This window comes from Triticum urartu, chromosome 3 (genome assembly GCF_003073215.2).
Source record: "Triticum urartu cultivar G1812 chromosome 3, Tu2.1, whole genome shotgun sequence".
In the NCBI taxonomy this organism is placed as follows: Eukaryota; Viridiplantae; Streptophyta; class Magnoliopsida; order Poales; family Poaceae; genus Triticum; species Triticum urartu.
This window is the reverse complement of record NC_053024.1, coordinates 389,792,626-389,815,000: the sequence shown is the minus strand read 5'-3', so window position 1 is coordinate 389,815,000 and position 22,375 is coordinate 389,792,626.

Genomic DNA, 22,375 nt, shown 5'->3' with positions numbered 1-22,375 from the left:
CACCACGGGCCGTTAATAGGCCAAGAGTTACATAGGGCCTCATATGGGCCGAAAGACGTCATGGGCCATACATGGGCCAGAAGTGAAAACGGGCTGGAATCATATTGGATGGCCCAGATGACGCTACTGTTGGGGAACGTAGTAATTTCAGAAATTTTCCTACGCACACGCAAGATCATGGTGATGCATAGCAACAAGAGGGGAGAGTGTTGTCCATGTACCCTCGTAGACCGAAAGCGGAAGCATTAGCACAACGCGGTTGATGTAGTCGTACGTCTTCATGATCCGACCGATCCAATTACCGAACACACGGCACCTCCGAGTTCAGCACACGTTCAGCTCGATGACGTCCCACGAACTCCGATCCAGCAGAGCTTCACGGGAGAGTTCCGTCAGCACGACGGCGTGGTGACTGTGATGATGTTGCTGCCGACGCAGGGTTTCGCCTAAGCACCGCTACAATATGACCGAGGTGGAATATGGTGGAGGGGGGCACCGCACACGGTTGGGAGAGATCAACTGGTCAACTTGTGTGTCTAGAGGTGCCCCCCTGCCCCTGTATATAAAGGAGCAAGGGGAGAGGTGGCCGACCTAGGAGGAGGGCGCGCCAAGGGGGGAGACCTACTCCCACCGGGAGTAGGACTCCTCCTTCCCTTGTTGGAGTAGGAGAGAAGGAAAGAGGGGGAGAGGAACAAGGAAAAGTGGGCTGCACCCCTTGTCCAATTCGGACCAAAGGGGGGGCGCGCACCTCCTTCCTTTTGGCCTCTCTCCTCTATTCCCGTATGGCCCAATAAGGCCCATATACTCCCCGGCGAATTCTCGTAACTCTCCGGTACTCCGAAAATACCCGAATCACTCGGAACCTTTCCGATGTCCGAATATAGTCGTCCAATATATCCATCTTTATGTCTCGACCATTTTGAGACTCCTCGTCATGTCCCCGATCTCATCCGGGACTCTGAACTCCTTCGGTACATCAAAACTCATAAACTCATAATATAACTGTCATCGAAACCTTAAGCGTGTGGACCCTACGGGTTCGAGAACAATGTAGACATGACCGAGACACGTCTCCAGTCAATAACCAATAGAGGAACCTGGTTGCTCATATTGGCTCCAACATTTTCTACGAAGATCTTTATCGGTCAGACCGCATAACAACATACGTTGTTCCCTTTGTCATCGGTATGTTACTTGCCCGAGATTCGATCGTCGGTATCTCAATACCTAGTTCAATCTCGTTACCAGCAAGTCTCTTTATTCGTTCCGTAATACATCATCCCGCAACTAACTCATTAGTTGCAATGCTTGCAAGGCTTATAGTGATGTGCATTACCGAGTGGGCCCAGAGATACCTCTCCGACAATCGGAGTGACAAATCCTAATCTCGAAATACGCCAACCCAACAAGTACCTTTGGAGACACCTGTAGAGCACCTTTATAATCACCCAGTTACGTTGTGACGTTTGGTACCACACAAAGTGTTCCTCTGGTAAACGGGAGTTGCACAATCTCATAGTCATAGGAACATGTATAAGTCATGAAGAAAGCAATAGCAACAAACTAAACGATCAAGTGCTATGCTAACGGAATGGGTCAAGTCAATCACATCATTCTCCTAATTATGTGATCCCATTAATCAAATGACAACTCATGTGTATGGTTAGGAAACATAACCATCTTTGATCAACGAGCTAGTCAAGTAGAGGCATACTAGTGACACTCTGTTTGTCTATGTATTCACACATGTATTATGTTTCCGGTTAATACAATTCTAGAATGAATAATAAACATTTATCATGATATAAGGAAATAAATAATAACTTTATTATTGCCTCTAGGGCATATTTCCTTCAGTCTCCCACTTGCACTAGAGTCAATAATCTAGTTCACGTCGCCATGTGATTTAATACCAATAGTTCACATCACCATGTGATTAACACCCATAGTTCACATCGACATGTGACCAACACCCAAAGGGTTTACTAGAGTCAATAATCTAGTTCACATCGCTATGTGATTAACACCCAAAGAGTACTAAGGTGTGATCATGTTTTGCTTGTGAGAGAAGTTTAGTCAACGGGTCTGCCACATTCAGATCCGTACGTATTTTCCAAATATATATGTCAACAATGCTCTGCACGGAGCTACTCTAGCTAATTGCTCCCACTTTCAATATGTATCCAGATTGAGACTTAGAGTCATCTGGATCAGTGTCAAAACTTGTATCGACGTAACCCTTTATGGCGAACCTTTTGTCACCTCCATAATCGAGAAACATATCCTTATTACACTAAGGATAATTTTGACCAATGTCCAGTGATCTACTCCTAGATCACTATTGTACTCCCTTGCCAAACTCAGGGCAGGGTATACAATAGGTCTGGTACACAGCATGGCATACTTTATAGAACCTATGGGTAAGGCATTGGGAATGACTTTCATTCTCTCTCTATCTTCTGCCGTGGTCAGGTTTTGAGTCTTACTCAACTTCACACCTTGTAACACAGGCAAGAACTCCTTCTTTGACTATTCCATTTTGAACTACTTCAAAATCTTGTCAAGGTATGTACTCATTGAAAAACTTATCAAGCATCTTGATCTATCTCTATAGATCTTGATGCTCAATATGTAAGAAACTTCACCGAGGTCTTTCTTTGAAAAAAACCTTCCAAACATTCCTTTATGCTTTGCAGAATAATTCTACATTATCTCCGATCAACAATATGTCATTCACATATACTTATCAGAAATGTTGTAGTGCTCCCACTCACTTTCTTGTAAATACAGGCTTCACTGGAAGTCTGTATAAAACTATATGCTTTGATCAACTTATCAAAGCGCATATTCCAACTCCGAGATGCTTGCACCAGTCCATAGATGGATCGCTGGAGCTTGCATATTTTGTTAGCACCTTTAGGATCGACAAAACCTTCTGGTTGCATCATATACAACTCTTCTTTAATAAATCCAATTAAGGAATGCAGTTTTGTTTATCCATTTGCCAGATTTCATAAAATGCGGCAATAGCTAACATGATTCGGACAGACTTAAGCATAGATACGAGTGAGAAATTCTCATCGTGGTTAACACCTTGAACTTGTCAAAAACCTTTTTGCGAGAATTCGAGCTTTGTAGATAATAACACTACTATCAGCGTCCGTCTTCCTCTTGAAGATCCATTTAATCTCAATGGCTCGCCGATCTTTGGGCAAGTCAATCAAAGTCCATACTTTGTTCTTATACATGGATCTCATCTCAGATTTGATGGTCTCAAGCCATTTCGCGGAATCTGGGCTCATCATTGCTTCCTCATAGTTCGTAGGTTCGTCATGGTCAAGTAACATGACCTCCAGAACAGGATTACGGCACCACTCTGGTGCGGATCTCACTCTGGTTTACCTACGAGGTTCGGTAGTAACTTGATCTGAAGTTACATGATCATCATCACTAGCTTCCTCACTAATTGGTGTAGTAGTCACAGGAACAGATTTCTGTGATGAACTACTTTCCAATAAGGGAGCAGGTACAGTTACCTCATCAAGTTCTACTTTCCTCCCACTCACTTCTTTCGAGAGATACTCCTTCTCTAGAATGGATCCATTCTTAGCAACGAATATCTTGCCTTCGGATCTATGATAGAAGGTGTACCCAACAGTTTCTTTTGGGTATCCTATGAAGATTTACTTCTCCGGTTTGGGTTCGAGCTTGTCATGTTGAAACTTTTTCACATAAGCATCGCAGTCCCAAACTTTAAGAAACCACAGCTTAGGTTTATCGCCAAACCACAGTTCATACGGTGTCATCTCCACAGATTTAGATGGTGCCCTATTTAACGTGAATGTAGCTGTCTCTAATGCATAACCCCAAAACGATAGTGGTAGATCAGTAAGAGACATCATAGATCGCACCATATCTAATAAAGCACGATTATGACGTTCGGACACACCATTACACTGTGGTGTTCCAGGTGGCGTGATTTTGTGAAACTTTTCCACATTGTTTTAACTGAAGGCCAAACTTGTAACTCAAATATTTTACTTCTGCGATCATATCGTAGAAACTTCTATTTTTGTTACGATGATTCTCCACTTCACTCTGAAATTCTTTGAACTTTTCAAATATTTCAGACTTGTGTTTCATCAAGTAGATATACTCATATCTGCTCAAATCATCTGTGAAGATCAGAAAATAATGATACCTGCCGCAAGCCTCAATATTCATTGGATCACATACATCAGTATGTATGATTTCCAACAAATCTGTTGCTCGCTCCATTGTTCTGGAGAATGGAGTCTTAGTCATCTTTCCCATGAGGCATGGTTCGCAAGCATCAACTGATTCATAATCAAGTGTTTCCAAAAGCCCATCAGCATGGATTTTCTTCATGCGCTTTACACCAATATGACCTAAACGGCAGTGCCACAAATAAGTTGCACTATCATTATTAACTTTGCATCTTTTGGCTTCAATATGATGAAAATGTGTATCACCACGATTGAGATCCAACAAACCATTTTCATTGGGTGTATGACCATAGAAGGTTTTATTCATGTAAACAGAACAACAATTATTCTCTAACTTACATGAATAACCGTATTGCAATAAACATGATCCAATCATATTTATGCTCAACACAAACACCAAATAACATTTATTTAGGTTCAACACTAATCCTGAAAGTATAGGGAGTGTGCGATGATGATCATATCAATCTTGGAACCACTTCCAACACACATCGTCACTTCACCCTTAACTAGTCTCTATTTATTTTGCAACTCCCATTTCGAGTTACTACTCTTAGCAACCGAACTAGTATCAAATACTGAGGGGTTGCTATAAACACTAGTAAAGTACACATCAATAACATGTATATCAAATATACCTATGTTCACTTTGCCATCCTTCTTATCCGCCAATTACTTGGGGTAGTTCCGCTTCCAGTGACCAATCCCTTTGCAGTAGAAGCATTCAGTTTCAGGCTTAGGTCCAGACTTGGGTTTTTCACTTCAGCAGCAACTTGCTTGCCGTTCTTCTTGAAGTTCCCCTTTCTGCCCTTTGTCCCTTTACTTGAAACTAGTGGTTTTGTTTACCATCAACACTTGATGCTTTTCTTGATTTCTACCTTCGTCGATTTCAGCATCATGAAGAGCTTGGGAATTGTTTCTGTTATCCCTTGCATATTATAGTTCATCACGAAGTTCTACTAACTTGGTGATGGTGACTATAGAATTCTGTCAATCACTATTTTATCTGGAAGATTAACTCCCACTTGATTCAAGCGATTGTAGTACCCAGACAATCTGAGCACATGCTCACTGCTTGAGCTATTCTCCTCCATCTTTTAGCTATAGAACTTGTTGGAGACTTCATATCTCTCAACTCGGGTATTTGCTTGAAATATTAATTTCAACTCCTGGAACATCTCATATGGTCCATGACGTTCAGAACGTCTTTGAAATCCCGATTCTAAGCTGTTAAGCATGGTGCACTAAACTATCAAGTAGTCATCATATAGAGCTAGCCAAACTTTCATAACGTCTGCATCTTCTCCCGCAATAGGTTTGTCACCTAGCGGTGCATCAAGGACATAATTCTTCTGTGCAGCAATGATGATAATCCCGAGATCATGGATCAAATCCGCATCATTGCTACTAACATCTTTCAACTTTGTTTTCTCTATGAACATATCAAAAATAAAACAGGGGAGCTAAACGCGAGCTATTGATCTTCAACATAGATATGCTAATACTACCAGGACTAAGTTCATGATAAATTTAAGTTCAATTAATCATATTACTTAAGAACTCCCACTTAGAAGGACATCCCTCTAATCTTCTAAGTGATCACATGATCCAAATCAACTAAACCATAACCGATCATCACATGAAATGGAGTAGCTTTCAATGGTGAACATCAATATGTTGATCATATCTACTATATGATTCACGCTTGACCTTTCGGTCTCAGTGTTCCGAGGCCATATCTGCATATGCTAGGCTCGTCAAGTTTAACCTGAGTATTCTACATGTGCAAAACTGGCTTGCACCCGTTGTAGATGGACGTAGAGCTTATCAGACCCGATCATCATGTGGTGTCTGGGCATGACGAACTTTGGCAACGGTGCATACTCAGGGAGAACACTTTTATCTTGAAATTTAGTGAGAGATCATCTTATAATGCTACCGTCAATCAAAGCAAGATAAGATGCATAAAAGATAAACATCACATACAATCAATATAAGTGATATAATATGGCCATCATCATCTTGTGCTTATGATCTCCATCTCCGAAGCACTGTCATGATCACAATCGTCACCGGCGCGACACCTTGATCACCATCGTAGCATCGTGTAACATCCCAAATTTTCAATTTGGAATGTTATACATTAGATCATCATGCATATCTCTTGTGGGGAAAAGTGCGCAAACCTCTGCAGAGTGTATAAACTAATCATGGTTAGCCGTGTCCCCGGTTATGGACATCTTGAGTATCTAGTACCTGAATTATCATGTGAATCTCAACATGTTACTCTAAATTAATTGTTGGGTTATGTTTAATGATGATGCTTAATTGGGATTGAGAATGCTGTCAACCATTCTCAATGTTTAACAACACCATGATAGTAATTAAAATTTTATTCCTTTGAAGTAGGGAAAAATTGGCTTTACGCAAAACTGTAACCATAGAGCTTTCCACCAGCCAAATATGCATATAGTATAGCTGTTTCATTCCATTACTCTCTATGTGTTACCTTGCCAGCATATTCCATGTGCTGACCCGTTTCGGGCTGCAACGTTAATGTTGCAGACTTTTCTTTACAGACGACGATTAAGGAGTTTTTAGGTCGTGGTTCTATACTCAGTGATGCCGTTGGAGTTGATGGACTCACTTATCTTTCAAGCCTTCCGCTGTTATAGTTATTAGATGGCCTTAAGCCATATTTCTTTAATAAGTTCTCGTTTGAGACACTCGATGTAATAAGTGTGTGATTGCTACTCTGCCATAAATCCTCCGAGTACTGTGTGGTGTCAACATTACTGATCCAGGGATGACACCGGAGCACAGAGATCAGACTGTTTGAGGTCTGGTCGCTACAGAGATGGTATCGGAGCACACGCTGACTGTAGGACACAACCACTAAGCTAAAGACCTAGATCACTATTCACTCTCTTCTCTTCTGACCTCTCATCTTTTCTACTCTTTAGGATGGCGGATGCAAGGAACAAGTTCACACAACCGGATGAAGATACACCCTTTGGACGACACTTGAAGGAAGTCACTAGATACCTGAATATAGGAGTACCAAGCTTCACGGGAACCTACAACGCCACTTTACCTAAAGAAGAGCGCTGAATGATTCAAGTTCAAGTTCCAGGAAGGACGTTCATGCCAGTCACTGAGCCCATAGAGTTTTCTTTTGATGCACCAACTTGGAGTCTAGGAAAGAGCATGGCAGCTCACATCGTCATGGGACGCATTGGAGAAGTCTACCGCAAGGATCTCAAGGATACTATCTACCAGATTTGTGGGCGCCGAGATGAACACTGGGAGATGATCAGCACCAGGAAGGATAGATCAATTGCAGCTTTTATCCAGGAGTTAAACCAGCACATTTGACGACAGGAGAACCAGATGTGCGCCGACATGATATATCTAAAGAAGGCTAAGACTAGAATCAAGGAACTGGAGGAAGAACTCAAGGCTACGCGTGAAGATTATGAAGAGGAAATTAAAGTATTGGTGGAGAAGAATGACGACCTGATGAAGAAGATTGGAATATTTATGGGAGGCCCTACGCCAGTAGATGAGGACGGAGAACCCCAGGAAATTAGCCTAGAAGACTACATCATCATCGACGGCACCGACTTGGAAGCAGATAGTAGTGATGATGACTATGTTGATGAAGCTGGAGCAGATATCATGGAGTCTGCAACCGAAGAATATTTCTAGTAGACCACCTCATTAGTATTAGTAGTCCACCATGTAAATATAGTAGTCCGAGCAGTTTTTCGATAGATATATCGATTGTATGCCTTTGTTTGATTGATTGAAGTGAATTGTTTCCTTTTGCCTCATGTGCATATGGGTAGTGTTTTCTCTTTAGACCCCCTCTATTCTTATATCTCATCTTTTCTAAACCCTCAGATGCCTCCGAGACGTGACCCCGGATTTGCCTTTCCACCGGAGCTCACCTAGTTGATCCAGCAGCAGAACACATTGATGCAGTTGCTAGTCCAGAATCAGAATCAGGGGAACAACAACAACAACCCACCACCACCACCACCACCACCTGTTGACCACTTAGCCCGTTTTCTTAGACTGAATCCGCCGGTGTTTTCCAGTAGCACCGAGCCGATAGTAGCAGATGATTGGCTCCACAAGACAGCTAGGGAGTTGACCACAGTAGGATGCACATATGCGGAGAAGGTGAAGTTTGTCGCACATCAGTTAGAAGGACCCGCAACATCATGGTGGGAGAATTTCACAGCCACTTTCCTAGTCGACACTGTCACATGGGACCAGTTTCAGTAGGCTTTTCATACTGCACATGTTTCAACAGGAGCTATGGCCATGAAGAAGCGTGAGTTTCGCAACTTGCGCCAAGGAGGACGGACAGTTGGCCAGTATGTGGAGGAATTTAGTAAGTTAGCACGTTATGCCCCAGATGACGTCGCTATGGATGCAGCTAAGCAGGAGAAGTTTCTGGAAGGACTGAATGATGAGTTGAGCATGCAGTTGATGGTAGCAACCTTTAACAACTACCAGGAGTTGGTAGATCATGCTCTTATGATTGAAGGGAAGCAGCAGCAAATTGAGAACCGCAAGAGGAAGTATGGACAAGGAAAGTACAATTAAGGAGCTCAGCAGAAGCCACGTTTTACCCCTAGACCGGGAGGACATTTTCAGCATACCCATGGAGGAGGTAGCTCGCACAATCACAATGGCACCAAGAATGGTAATGGCAATGGAGGAAGCAACGGCCAGAACCGCACCAACCCCTCAACCCTAGCCAAGAAGGACCTAAGCCAAGTCACTTGCTTTAAGTGTTCGGAGACCGAACATTATGCCAATGAATGTCCCAAAGGCCAAAATGGCAATGGAAGTTCTGGGAAGAAGCCGAACCCTTTCAACAGGGGACAGGTGAACCACGTTAGCGTGGAGGAGGTTGAAGCTCAGCTCGATGCAATAATAGGTAAGTTTTTGGTTAAGTCATTTACTGCACTCGTTCTTTTTGATACTGGTGCATCGCATTCATACATCTCAAGGGGATTTGTGGATAAGTATAACCTACCAACCCAAGCCCTTAGGTCACCCATGTTAGTAACCTCGCCCGGAGCAGAGTATGTGGCTAGTCTATGGTGTGATCGGTTACCATTAAGGATTGGTAACTATGTTTTTCCCTCAGACCTAATAGTATTGGAATCTCAAGGATTGGATGTGATATTAGGCATGGATTGGTTATCAAAGTATGAAGGGAATATTGAATGTGCTAGTAAGTCAATTTTGCTTACCACCCCAGAAGGGAGAAGGATCAAGTATGTATCCCGGCATGTGCCAAAGAGGACTCAAGTAAATTGCCTAACGGGAGTTGTGCAGGAGGAAGTACCAGTGGTAAGGGGTTTTCCTGATGTATTTCCAGAGGAGTTGCCAGGCATGCCACCGAATAGAGATATTGAGTTTTTGATTGAGCTATTGCCAGGCACAGGTCCAATATCAAAGAGACCATATAGGATGCCAGCAAAGGATTTAGTGGAAATTAAGAAGCAGATTAAGGAGTTACTGGATAAGGGATATATTCGCCCAAGTTCTTCGCCTTGGGGATCGCCAGTACTACTAGTGGAGAAGAAGGATGGATCGTTAAGGATGGTTGTTGATTATCGAGGATTGAATGAAGTAACGATCAAGAACAAGTACCCACTACCAATGATCAATGATCTGTTTGATCGATTGCAAGGAGCTAAGGTATTTTCCAAGATCGATCTGTGATCAGGATACCATCAGTTGAAGATTCGAGAACAGGATATTCCGAAGACAGCTTTTACTACCAGGTATGGGCTGTATGAGTATACCGTTATGTCATTTGGTCTGACTAACGCACCTGCCTATTTTATGAACATGATGAACAAAGTGTTTATGGAGTTTTTGGATAAGTTTGTCGTAGTGTTCATCGATGATATCCTGGTTTACTCGAAGAATGAAGAGGAGCATAAGGAGCATTTGCGTTTGGTACTTGGAAAGCTCAGAGAACATCAATTATATGCCAAGTTCAGCAAATGTGAGTTTTGGTTGAAGGAAGTAGGATTCCTCGGACACGTTATATCTGGAGAAGGTATAGCAGTAGATCCCGCTAAAGTTGAAACCATGACCAAGTGGGAAGCCCCAACAACAGTTGGAGAGATCCGGAGTTTTCTTGGACTCGCAGGATACTACCGGAGATTTATTGAGAATTTCTCAAAGATTGCGAAGCCTATGACTGAGTTGTTGAAGAAAGATACCAAGTTCATATGGACAGAGGAATGTGAGGCTAGTTTCCAGGAGTTGAAGAAACGTTTGGTTACCTCACCAGTGTTGATTTTGCCAGACCAGACCAAGGATTATGAGGTTTATTGCGACGCTTCACGTCGAGGACTTGGAGCAGTGCTTATGCAGGAAGGGAGAGTTGTTTCATATGCCTCAAGACAACTGAAGCCTCATGAATTGAATTATGCCACGCATGATTTGGAATTAGCAGCCGTAGTGCATGCATTGAAGACATGGAGACATTTCCTCATTGGAAATCATTGTGAGGTGTACACGGATCATAAGAGTTTGAAGTACATTTTCACCCAGAAGGAGTTGAATCTCAGACAAAGGAGATGGTTGGAGCTTATCAAGGATTATGATATGAAATTGCATTATCATCCTGGAAAGGCTAATGTAGTAGCTGACGCATTACGCCGTAAGAGCCATGTCAATACATTAATGACGGGAGAAATACCCAAGGAGTTAGCAGAAAATCTTCGTGAACTATGTTTGGAAATAGTTCCGAGAGGCTATGTAGCAGCATTGGAGATTCAGTCAACTTTGATGGATAGAATCAGAGAAGCTCAGAAAGCTGATAGGAGATTGCCACTATAAAGGAGAAACTGAGCAAAGGCAAAGCTAAAGGATTTCATGAGGATGAGCACGACACCCTATGGTTTGAAGACCGTGTTTACGTGCCCAATGACCTGGAGATCGGGAAGTTGATTTTGCAAGAGGCACACGACTCACCGTATTCGATTCACCCAGAAAATACCAAGATGTATTTGGATTTGAAGGATATTTTCTGGTGGACCAGAATGAAGAAGGATATTGCGGAGTATGTAGCAGTCTATGATGTATGTCAGAGAGTAAAGGCAGAGCATCAGAAGCCAGCAGGACTGTTACAACCATTGCCGATACCCAAATGGAAGTGGGATAAGCTAGGCATGGATTTTATCACGGGATTGCCCAGGACTCGTTCCGGCTATGACTCGATTTGGGTTGTAGTTGATGGATTGATGAAAGTAGCTCATTTCATCCTAGTAAAGACCACTTATACCAGTGCTAAGTTGGCAAAGATATACATGACCAGGATCGTATGTCTGCATGGAGTTCCGAGGAGTATCATATCAGATAGAGGAACCCAGTTTACCTCAAAGTTCTGGAAGCAGTTGCACGAAACTTTGGGTACCAGGTAGAATTCAGTACAGCTTTTCATCCATAGACAAATGGACATACCGAGAGAGTCAATCAGATTTTGGAGGATATGCTGAGAGCTTGTGCACTAGATTATGGATCTAGGTGGGGGGATAATTTGCCATATGCAGAGTTCTCTTACAACAACAGTTACCAAACCAGTTTAAAGATGGCCCCTTTCGAAGCTTTGTACGGAAGGATGTGCAGGACACCATTGTCATGGGATGAAGTTGGAGACCGCCAGTTGTTTGGACCTGACTTGATTAAAGAGTCTGAACAGAAGGTGAAGTTGATTCGTGATAGGCTCAAGGTAGCTGTCTGTGGATGAAAAGCTGTACTGAATTCTAGCCTGGTACCCAAAGTTTCGTGCAACTGCTTCCAGAACTTTGAGGTAAACTGGGTTCCTCTATCTGATACGATACTCCTCGGAACTCCATGCAGACATACGATCCTGATCATGTATATCTTTGCCAACTTAGCACTGGTATAAGTGGTCTTTACTGGGATGAAATGAGCTACTTTCGTCAATCGATCAACTACAACCCAAATCGAGTCATAGCCGGAACGAGTCCTGGGCAATCCCGTGATAAAATCCATAGCACTTGATCGTTTAGTTTGTTGCTATTGCTTTCTTCATGACTTATACATGTTCCTATGACTATGAGATTATGCAACTCCCGTTTACGAGAGGAACACTTTGTGTGGTACCAAACGTCACAACGTAACTGGGTGATTATAAAGGTGCTCTACAGGTGTCTCCAAAGGTACTTGTTGGGTTGGCGTATTTCGAGATTAGGATTTGTCACTCCAATTGTCGGAGAGGTATCTCTGGGCCCACTCGGCAATGCACATCACTATAAGCCTTGCAAGCATTGCAACTAATGAGTTAGTTGCGGGATGATGTATTACGGAACGAGTAAAGAGACTTGCCGGTAACGAGATTGAACTAGGTATTGAGATACCGACGATCAAATCTCAGGCAAGTAACATACCGATGACAAAGGGAACAACGTATGTTGTTATGCGGTCTGGCCGATAAAGATCTTCGTAGAAAATGTAGGAGCCAATGCTCCATGATCTCGGGATTATCTCGGGATTCTTCATGGCCATAGCTCCATGACGTTCAGAACGTCTTTGAAATCCCGATTCTAAGCTGTTAAGATGGTGCACTAAACTTATCAAGTAGTCATCATATAGAGCTAGCCAAAAACTTTCATAACGGTCTGCATGCTCTCCCGCAATAGGTTTGTCACTAGCTGTGCATCAAGGACATAATTCTTCTGTGGCAGCAATGATATAATCCCAAGATCATGGATCAAATCCGCATCATTGCTACTAACATCTTTCAAACTTTGTTTCTCTATGAACATATCAAAAATAAAACAAGGGAGCTAAACGCGAGCTATTGATCTTCAACATAGATATGCTAAATACTATCAGGGACTAAGTTCATGATAAATTTAAGTTCAATTTAATCATATTACTTAAGAACTCCCACTTAGAAAGACATCCCTCTAATCTTCTAAGTGATCACGTGATCCAAATCAACTAAATCATAACCGATCATCACGTGAAATGAAGTAGCTTTCAATGGTGAACATCAATATGTTGATCATATCTACTATATGATTCACGCTCGACCTTTCGGTCTCAGTGTTCCGAGGCCATATCTGCATATGCTAGGCTCGTCAAGTTTAACCTGAGTATTTTGCGTGTGCAAAACTGGCTTGCACCCGTTGTAGATGGACGTAGAGCTTATCACACCCGATCATCACGTGGTGTCTGGGCATGACGAACTTTGGCAACGGTACATACTCAGGGAGAACACTTTTATCTTCAAATTTAGTGAGAGATCATCTTAAATGCTACCGTCAATCAAAGCAAGATAAGATGCATAAAAGATAAACATCACATGCAATCAATATAAGTGATATGATATGGCCATCATCATCTTGTGCTTATGATCTCCACCTCCGAAGCACCGTCATGATCACCATCGTCACCGGCGCGACACCTTGATCACCATAGCATCGTGTAACATCCCAAATTTTCAATTTGGAATGTTATACATTAGATCATCATGCATATCATATTTTACTTTGCGCAAACCTCTGCAGAGTGTAATAAACTAATCATGGTTAGCCGTGTCCCCGGTTATGGACATCTTGAGTATCTAGTACTTGGATTTTCGTGTGAATCTCAACATGTTACTCTAAATTAATTTTGTTGGGTTATGTTTAACGATGATGCTTAATTGGGATTGAGAATGCTGTCAACCATTCTCAATGTTTAACAACTACCATGATAGTAATTAAATTTTATTCCTTTGAAGTAGGGAAAAATTGGCTTTACGCAAAACTGTAACCATAGAGCTTTCCACCAGCCAAATATGCATATAGTATAGCTGTTTCATTCCATTACTCTCTATGTGTTACCTTGCCAGCATATTCCATGTGCTGACCCGTTTCGGGCTGCAACGTTAATGTTGCAGACTTTTCAGACGACGATTAAGGAGTTTTTAGGTCGTGGTTCTATACTCAGTGATGCCGTTGGAGTTGATGGACTCACTTATCTTCCAAGCCTTCCGCTGTTATAGTTATTAGATGGCCTTAAGCCATATTTATTGTAATAAGTTCTCTTTTGAGACACTCGATGTAATAAGTGTGTGATTGCTACTCTGCTATAAATCCTCCGAGTACTGTGTGGTGTCAGCATTACTGATCCAGGGATGACACCGGAGCACAGAGATCAGACTGTTTGAGGTCTGGTCGCTACAGAGATGGTATCAGAGCACACGCTGACTGTAGGACACGAACCACTAAGCTAAAGACCTAGATCACTATTCACTCTCTTCTCTTCTGACCTCTCATCTTTTCTACTCTTTAGGATGGCGGATGCAAGGAACAAGTTCACACACCGGATGAAGATACACCCTTTGGACGACACTTGAAGGAAGTCACTAGATACCTGAACATAGGAGTACCAAGCTTCACGGGAACCTACAACGCCACTTTACCTGAAGAAGAGCGCTGGATGATTCAAGTTCAAGTTCCAGGAAGGACGTTCATGCCAGTCACTGAGCCCATAGAGTTTTCTTTTGATGCACCAACTTGGAGTCTAGGAAAGAGCATGGCAGCTCACATCGCCATGGGACGCATTGGAGAAGTCTACCGCAAGGATCTCAAGGATACTATCTACCAGATTTGTGGGCGCCGAGATGAACACTGGGAGATGATCAGCACCAGGAAGGATAGATCAATTGCAGCTTTTATCCAGGAGTTAAACCAGCACATTCGACGACAGGAGAACCAGATGTGCGCCGACATGATAGATCTGAAGAAGGCTAAGACTAGAATCAAGGAACTGGAGGAAGAACTCAAGGCTACACGTGAAGATTATGAAGAGGAAATTGAAGTATTGGTGGAGAAGAATGACGACCTGATCAAGAAGATTGGAATATTTATGGGAGGCCCTACGCCAGTAGATGAAGACGAAGAACCCAGGAAATTAGCCCGGAAGACTACATCATCATCGACGGCACCGACTCGGAAGCAGATAGTAGCGATGATGACTATGTTGATGAAGCTGGAGCAGATATCATGGAGTCTGCAACCGAAGAATATTTCTAGTAGACCACCTCATCAGTAGTAGTAGTCCACCATGTAAATATAGTAGTCCGAGCACTTTTGCGATAGATAGATCGATTGTATGCCCTTGTTTGATTGAATGAAGTGAATTGTTTGCTTTTGCCTCATGTGCATATGGGTAGTGTTTTCTCTTTAGACCCCCTCTATTCTATATCTCATCTTTTCTAAACCCTCAGATGCCTCCGAGACGTGACCCCGGATTTGCCTTTCCACCGGAGCTCACCTAGTTGATCCAGCAGCAGAACACATTGATGCAGTTGCTAGTCCAGAATCAGAATCAGGGGAACAACAACAACAACCCACCACCACCACGCACCTGTTGACCACTTAGCCCGTTTTCTTAGGCTGAATCCGCGGGTATTTCCAGTAGCACGAAGCTGATGAGTAGCAGATGATTGGCTCCGCAAAGACATCTAGGAGTTGGACAGCAGGATGCACAAGATGCGGAGAAGGTGAAGTTTGCCTGCACATCAGCTAGAAGGACCCGCAACATCATGGTGGGAAATTTCACAGCCACTTTCCCAGTTGACACTGTCACATGGGACCAGTTTCAGCAGGCTTTTCGTACTGCACATGTTTCAGTAGGAGCTATGGCCATGAAGAAGCGTGAGTTTCGCAACTTGCGCCAAGGCGGACGGACAGTTGGCCAGTATGTGGAGGAATTTAGTAAGCTAGCACGTTATGCCCAGATGACGTCGCTACGGATGCAGCTAAGCAGTTGAAGTTTCTGGAAGGACTGAATGATGAGTTGAGCATGCAGTTGATGGTAGCAACCTTCAACAACTACCAGGAGTTGGTAGATCGTGCTCTTATGATTGAAGGGAAGCAGCAGCAATTGAGAATCGAGAGGAAGTATGGACAAGGAAAGTACAATTCAGGAGCTCAGCAGAAGCCACGTTTTACCCCTAGACCGGGAGGACATTTTCAGCATACCCATGGAGGAGGTAGCTCGCACAATCACAATGGCACCAAGAATGGTAATGGCAATGGAGGAAGCAACGGCCAGAACCGCACCAACCCCTCAACCCCAGCCAAGAAGGACCTAAGCCAAGTCACTTGCTTTAAGTGTTCGAAGACCGGACATTATGCCAATGAATGTCCTGAAGGCCAAAATGGCAATGGAAGTTCTGGGAAGAAGCCGAACCCTTTCAACAGGGGACAGGTGAACCACGTTAGCGTGGAGGAGGTTGAAGCTCAGCCCGATGCAGTAATAGGTAAGTTTTTGGTTAAGTCATTTACACTCGTTCTTTTTGATACTGGTGCATCGCATTCATACATCTCAAGGGGATTTGTGGATAAGTATAACCTACCAACCCAAGCCCTTAGGTCACCCATGTTAGTAACCTCGCCCGGAGCAGAGTATGTGGCTAGTCTATGGTGTGATCGGTTACCATTAAGGATTGGTAACTATGTTTTTCCCTCAGACCTAATAGTATTGGAATCTCAAGGATTGGATGTGATATTAGGCATGGATTGGTTATCAAAGTATGAAGGGAATATTGAAGGTGCTAGTAAGTCAATTTTGCTTACCACCCAGAAGGGAGAAGATCAGTGAGTTTTGGTTGAAGGAAGTAGGATTCCTCGGACACGTTATATCTGGAGAAGGTATAGCAGTAGATCCCGCTAAAGTTGAACCGTGACCAAGTGGGAAGCCCCAACAACAGTTGGAGAGATCCGGAGTTTTCTTGGACTCGCAGGATACTACCGGAGATTTATTGAGAATTTCTCAAAGATTGCGAAGCCTATGACTGAGTTGTTGAAGAAAGATACCAAGTTCATATGGACAGAGGAATGTGAGGCTAGTTTCCAGGAGTTGAAGAAACGTTTGGTTACCTCACCAGTGTTGATTTTGCCAGACCAGACCAAGGATTATGAGGTGTATTGCGCCGCCTGTTACTTCGAATCGTTAGGTTCCGGATCATCAGCAAGGCAAGTAACACTTTGATCATACCTTTTCTACTACCCAGTTTTATTGCATTAGATCAATCCTCACACATTGCATGATTAGGATCTAATTAAATTGTGGGATGGGAAGTAGATGAGGTAGTACCTATTACCTGTTTATTATCAAACCTTTGGGAGTTACTTCTACGTTTGCTTATTATGCCATGCTATGCTAGTAGACGTGGATTGGGTGAGTGATATCCATGACAGATGTGAGTTTGTTAATTAATGGTTTATCTAAGGTGGCAACTTAAACACACATCTGGGTGGATTGAGGCACCTGGGTATTCCAGGACTTGCCTGTTTTCTTTTGGACCGCCACCCAGGCTCAAAGGGATCATGAGACTATTCATACTAGAAACTTCCGTCCTGTGCAGCCACAAGCTATTATGGGCTCTAGCATAGTTGACTAAGTCGTGCGAACTCTTACAGTGGTAGACTAGCAGATGTAGGGGATATAGGTGGTACGGTCTACCCGATCGTAAGGTGCTAGCACTTCTGAAAGACTATGTCTCGGTCATCCGTCTTCTCAAACACCATGTAGTGCGAGAAACCAAACGGAGGCGATCGAGTCTTGTGGGGAAAAGTGCGCAAACCTCTGCAGAGTGTAATAAACTAATCATGGTTAGCCGTGTCCCCGGTTATGGACATCTTGAGTATCTAGTACTTGGATTTTCATGTGAATCTCAACATGTTACTCTAGATTAATTTTGTTGGGTTATGTTTAACGATGATGCTTAATTGGGATTGAGAATGCTGTCAACCATTCTCAATGTTTAACAACTACCATGATAGTAATTAAAATTTTATTCCTTTTAAGTAGGGAAAAAATTGGCTTTACGCAAAACTGTAACCATAGAGCTTTCCACCAGCCAAATATGCATGTAGTATAGCTGTTTCATTCCATTACTCTCTATGTGTTACCTTGCCAGCATATTCCATGTGCTGACCCGTTTCGGGCTGCAACGTTAATGTTGCAGACTTTACAGACGACGATTAAGGAGTTTTTAGGTCGTGGTTCTATACTCAGTGATGCCGTTGGAGTTGATGGACTCACTTATCTTTCAAGCCTTCCGCTGTTATAGTTATTAGATGGCCTTAAGCCATATTTCTTTAATAAGTTCTCGTTTGAGACACTCGATGTAATAAGTGTGTGATTGCTACTCTGCCATAAATCCTCCGAGTACTGTGTGGTGTCAGCATTACTGATCCAGGGATGACACCGGAGCACAGAGATCAGATTGTTTGAGGTCTGGTCGCTACACATCGTTGTTGTCTCGCCAATCTTATGCTTCCACGACTATCGCTACCGCTTAGTGATAAATCAAAGCATTACAGCGCAATTGCATTGCATACAATAAAGCGACAACCATATGGCTCCTGCCAGTTGCCGATAACTCGGTTACAAAACATGATCATCTCATACAATAAAATTTAGCATCATGTCTTGACCATATCACATCACAACATGACCTGCAAAAACAAGTTAGACGTCCTCTACTTTGTTGTTGCAAGTTTTACGTGGTTGCTACGGGCTTTAGCAAGAACCGTTCTTACCTACGCATCAAAACCACAACGATAGTTTGTCAAGTTGGTGCTATTTTAACCTTCGCAAGGACCGGGCGTAGCCACACTTGGTTCAACTAAAGTTGGAGAAACTGACACCCGCCAGCCACCTGTGTGCAAAGCACGTCGGTAGAACCAGTCTCGCGTAAGCGTACACGTAATGTCAGTCCAGGCTGCTTCATCCAACAATACCGCCGAACCAAAGTATGACATGCTGGTAAGCAGTATGACTTGTATCGCCCACAACTCACTTGTGTTCTACTCGTGCATATAACATCTACGCATAAAACCTAGGCTCGGATGCCATTGTTGGGGAACGTAGTAATTTCAGAAATTTTCCTACGCACACGCAAGATCATGGTGATGCATAGCAACGAGAGGGGAGAGTGTTGTCCATGTACCCTCGTAGACCGAAAGCGGAAGCGTTAGCACAACGCGGTTGATGTAGTCGTACGTCTTCACGATCCGACTGATCCAAGTACCGAACGCACGGCACCTCCGAGTTCAGCACACATTCAGCTCGATGACGTCCCGCGAACTCCGATCCAGCAGAGCTTCACGGGAGAGTTCCTTCAGCACGACGGCGTGGTGATGGTGATGATGTTGCTACCGACGCAGGGCTTCGCCTAAGCACCGCTACGATATGACCGAGGTAGAATATGGTGGAGGGGGGCACCGCACATGGCTAGGAGAGATCAACTGATCAACTTGTGTGTCTAGAGGTGCCCCCCTGCCCCTGTATATAAAGGAGCAAGGGGAGAGGTGGCCGGCCTAGGAGGAGGGCGCGCCACTCCTCCTTCCCTTGTTGGAGTAGGAGAGAAGGAAAGAGGGGGAGAGGAACAAGGAAAAGTGGGCTGCACCCCTTGTCCAATTCGGACCAGAGGGGGCACGCGCGCCTCCTTCCTTTTGGCCTCTCTCCTCTATTCCCGTATGGCCCAATAAGGCCCATATACTCCCCGGCGAATTCCCGTAACTCTCCGGTACTCCGGAAAATACCCGAATCACTCGGAACCTTTCCGATGTTCGAATATAGTCGTCCAATATATCGATCTTTACATCTCGACCATTTCGAGACTCCTCGTCATGCCCCCGATCTCATCCGGGACTCCGAACTCCTTCAGTACATCAAAACTCATAAACTCATAATATAACTGTCATCGAAACCATAAGCGTGCGGACCCTACGGGTTCGAGAACAATGTAGACATGACCGAGACACGTCTCCGGTCAATAACCAATAGCGGAACCTGGATGCTCATATTGGCTCCAACATTTTCTACGAAGATCTTTATCGGTCAGACCGCATAACAACATACGTTGTTCCCTTTGTCATCGGTATGTTACTTGCCCGAGATTCGATCGTCGGTATCTCAATACCTAGTTCAATCTCGTTACCGGCAAGTCTCTTTATTCGTTCCGTAATACATCATCCCGCAACTAACTCATTAGTTGCAATGCTTGCAAGGCTTATAGTGATGTGCATTACCGAGAGGGCCCAGAGATACCTCTCCGACAATCGGAGTGACAAATCCTAATCTCGAAATACGCCAACCCAACAAGTACCTTTGGAGACACCTGTAGAGCACCTTTATAATCACCCAGTTACGTTGTGACGTTTGGTACCACACAAAGTGTTCCTCTCGTAAACGGGAGTTGCATAATCTCATAGTCATAGGAACATGTATAAGTCATGAAGAAAGCAATAGCAACAAACTAAACGATCAAGTGCTATGGATTTTATCACGGGATTGCCCAGGATTCGTTCCGGCTATGACTCGATTTGGGTTGTAGTTGATCGATTGACGAAAGTAGCTCATTTCATCCCAGTAAAGACCACTTATACCAGTGCTAAGTTGGCAAAGATATACATGATCAAGATCGTATGTCTGCATGGAGTTCCGAGGAGTATCGTATCAGATAGAGGAACCCAGTTTACCTCAAAGTTCTGGAAGCAGTTGCACGAAACTTTGGGTACCAGGCTAGAATTCAGTACAGCTTTTCATCCACAGACAGCTACCTTGAGCCTATCACGAATCAACTTCACCTTCTGTTCAGACTCTTTAATCAAGTCAGGTCCAAACAACTGGCGGTCTCCAACTTCATCCCATGACAATGGTGTCCTGCACATCCTTCCGTACAAAGCTTCGAAAGGGGCCATCTTTAAACTGGTTTGGTAACTGTTGTTGTAAGAGAACTCTGCATATGGCAAATTATCGTCCCAACTAGATCCATAATCTAGTGCACAAGCTCTCAGCATATCCTCGAAAATCTGATTGACATGCCATTCCTTGCTTTGCCATGATATGTTCCTATAGCATATAGTTATCGTGCTCTAAACATTGCTTCCTGATGTTAAATTCCTGACTTGTTGATATTTTTCACTAAGTCTGTAACCTGTTATCGTTTGCACTTTTGCCATGCTTGTTTGAACCTGCTATTAAGTGAATTAGCCGTAGCTGAGTGTTCATCTTTTGGCAAGCATCTTGAGTGGATCCCCGCTATGTATTTTTGTTGCTATGTTAGAGTGCTGTAGCTTGTTGTTCTTGATGCATTTAGGTGGCATCGTGCTGTTAATCGCAGATCGGTGCCATATTTATTTTGCTTGCCATTTCCAAATTGTTCATCCGATTCCGGCGATCTTTATATCGATTTCGACCGAAATCAACTCCTCTTTCCAGTGGCACTCTTGGATTTCCAAGTTGAGGCCAAGTTCAATCATTCCTTTCTGAAGCATGCATATGCATCGCATATCGCATCCCGCATATCATGCCATGTTTTGCATCATGTTGTTTGTGCATTGCACGTGGTTGATTGTGTCTCCCTTTGCTTGTTGTTATTGATTGGGTAGAGCCGGGAGACGAGTACGTGATTGAGGAGCCCATTGAGTACGCTTACGAGGATGAAGCTAACGTCAACTCGGAGAACTTTACAGGCAAGATGACCATACCCTCGAAATCACTTCTGTATTTGCTTGCTAGATGCTCGCTCTTTTGCTATGCTTATGCTACGATACCTACCACTTGCTTATCATGCCTCCCACATTGCCATGTCAAACCTCTAACCCACTTTGTCCTAGCAAACCGTTGTTTGGCTTTGTTACCGCTTTGCTCAGCCCCTCTTATAGCGTTGCTAGTTGCAGGTGAAGATTGGAGTTGTTCCTTGTTGGAACATGTTTATTGTTGGGATATCATTATTATATCTTGTCTATCTTAATGCACCTATATACTTGGTAAAGGGTGGAAGGCTCGGCCTTATGCCTGGTGTTTTGTTCCACTCTTGCCACCCTAGTTTCCGTCATACCGGTGTTATGTTCCTTGTTTTTGCGTTCCTTACACGGTTGGGTTATAATGGGAACCCCTTGATAGTTCGCCTTGAATAAATCTCCTCCAGCAATGCCCAACATTGGTTTTACCATTCGCCACCTAGCCTCTTTTTCCCTTGGGTTTCCGGAGCCCAAGGGTCATCTTTATTAAACCCCCCGGGTCAGTGCTCCTCTGAGTGTTGGTCCAAACTA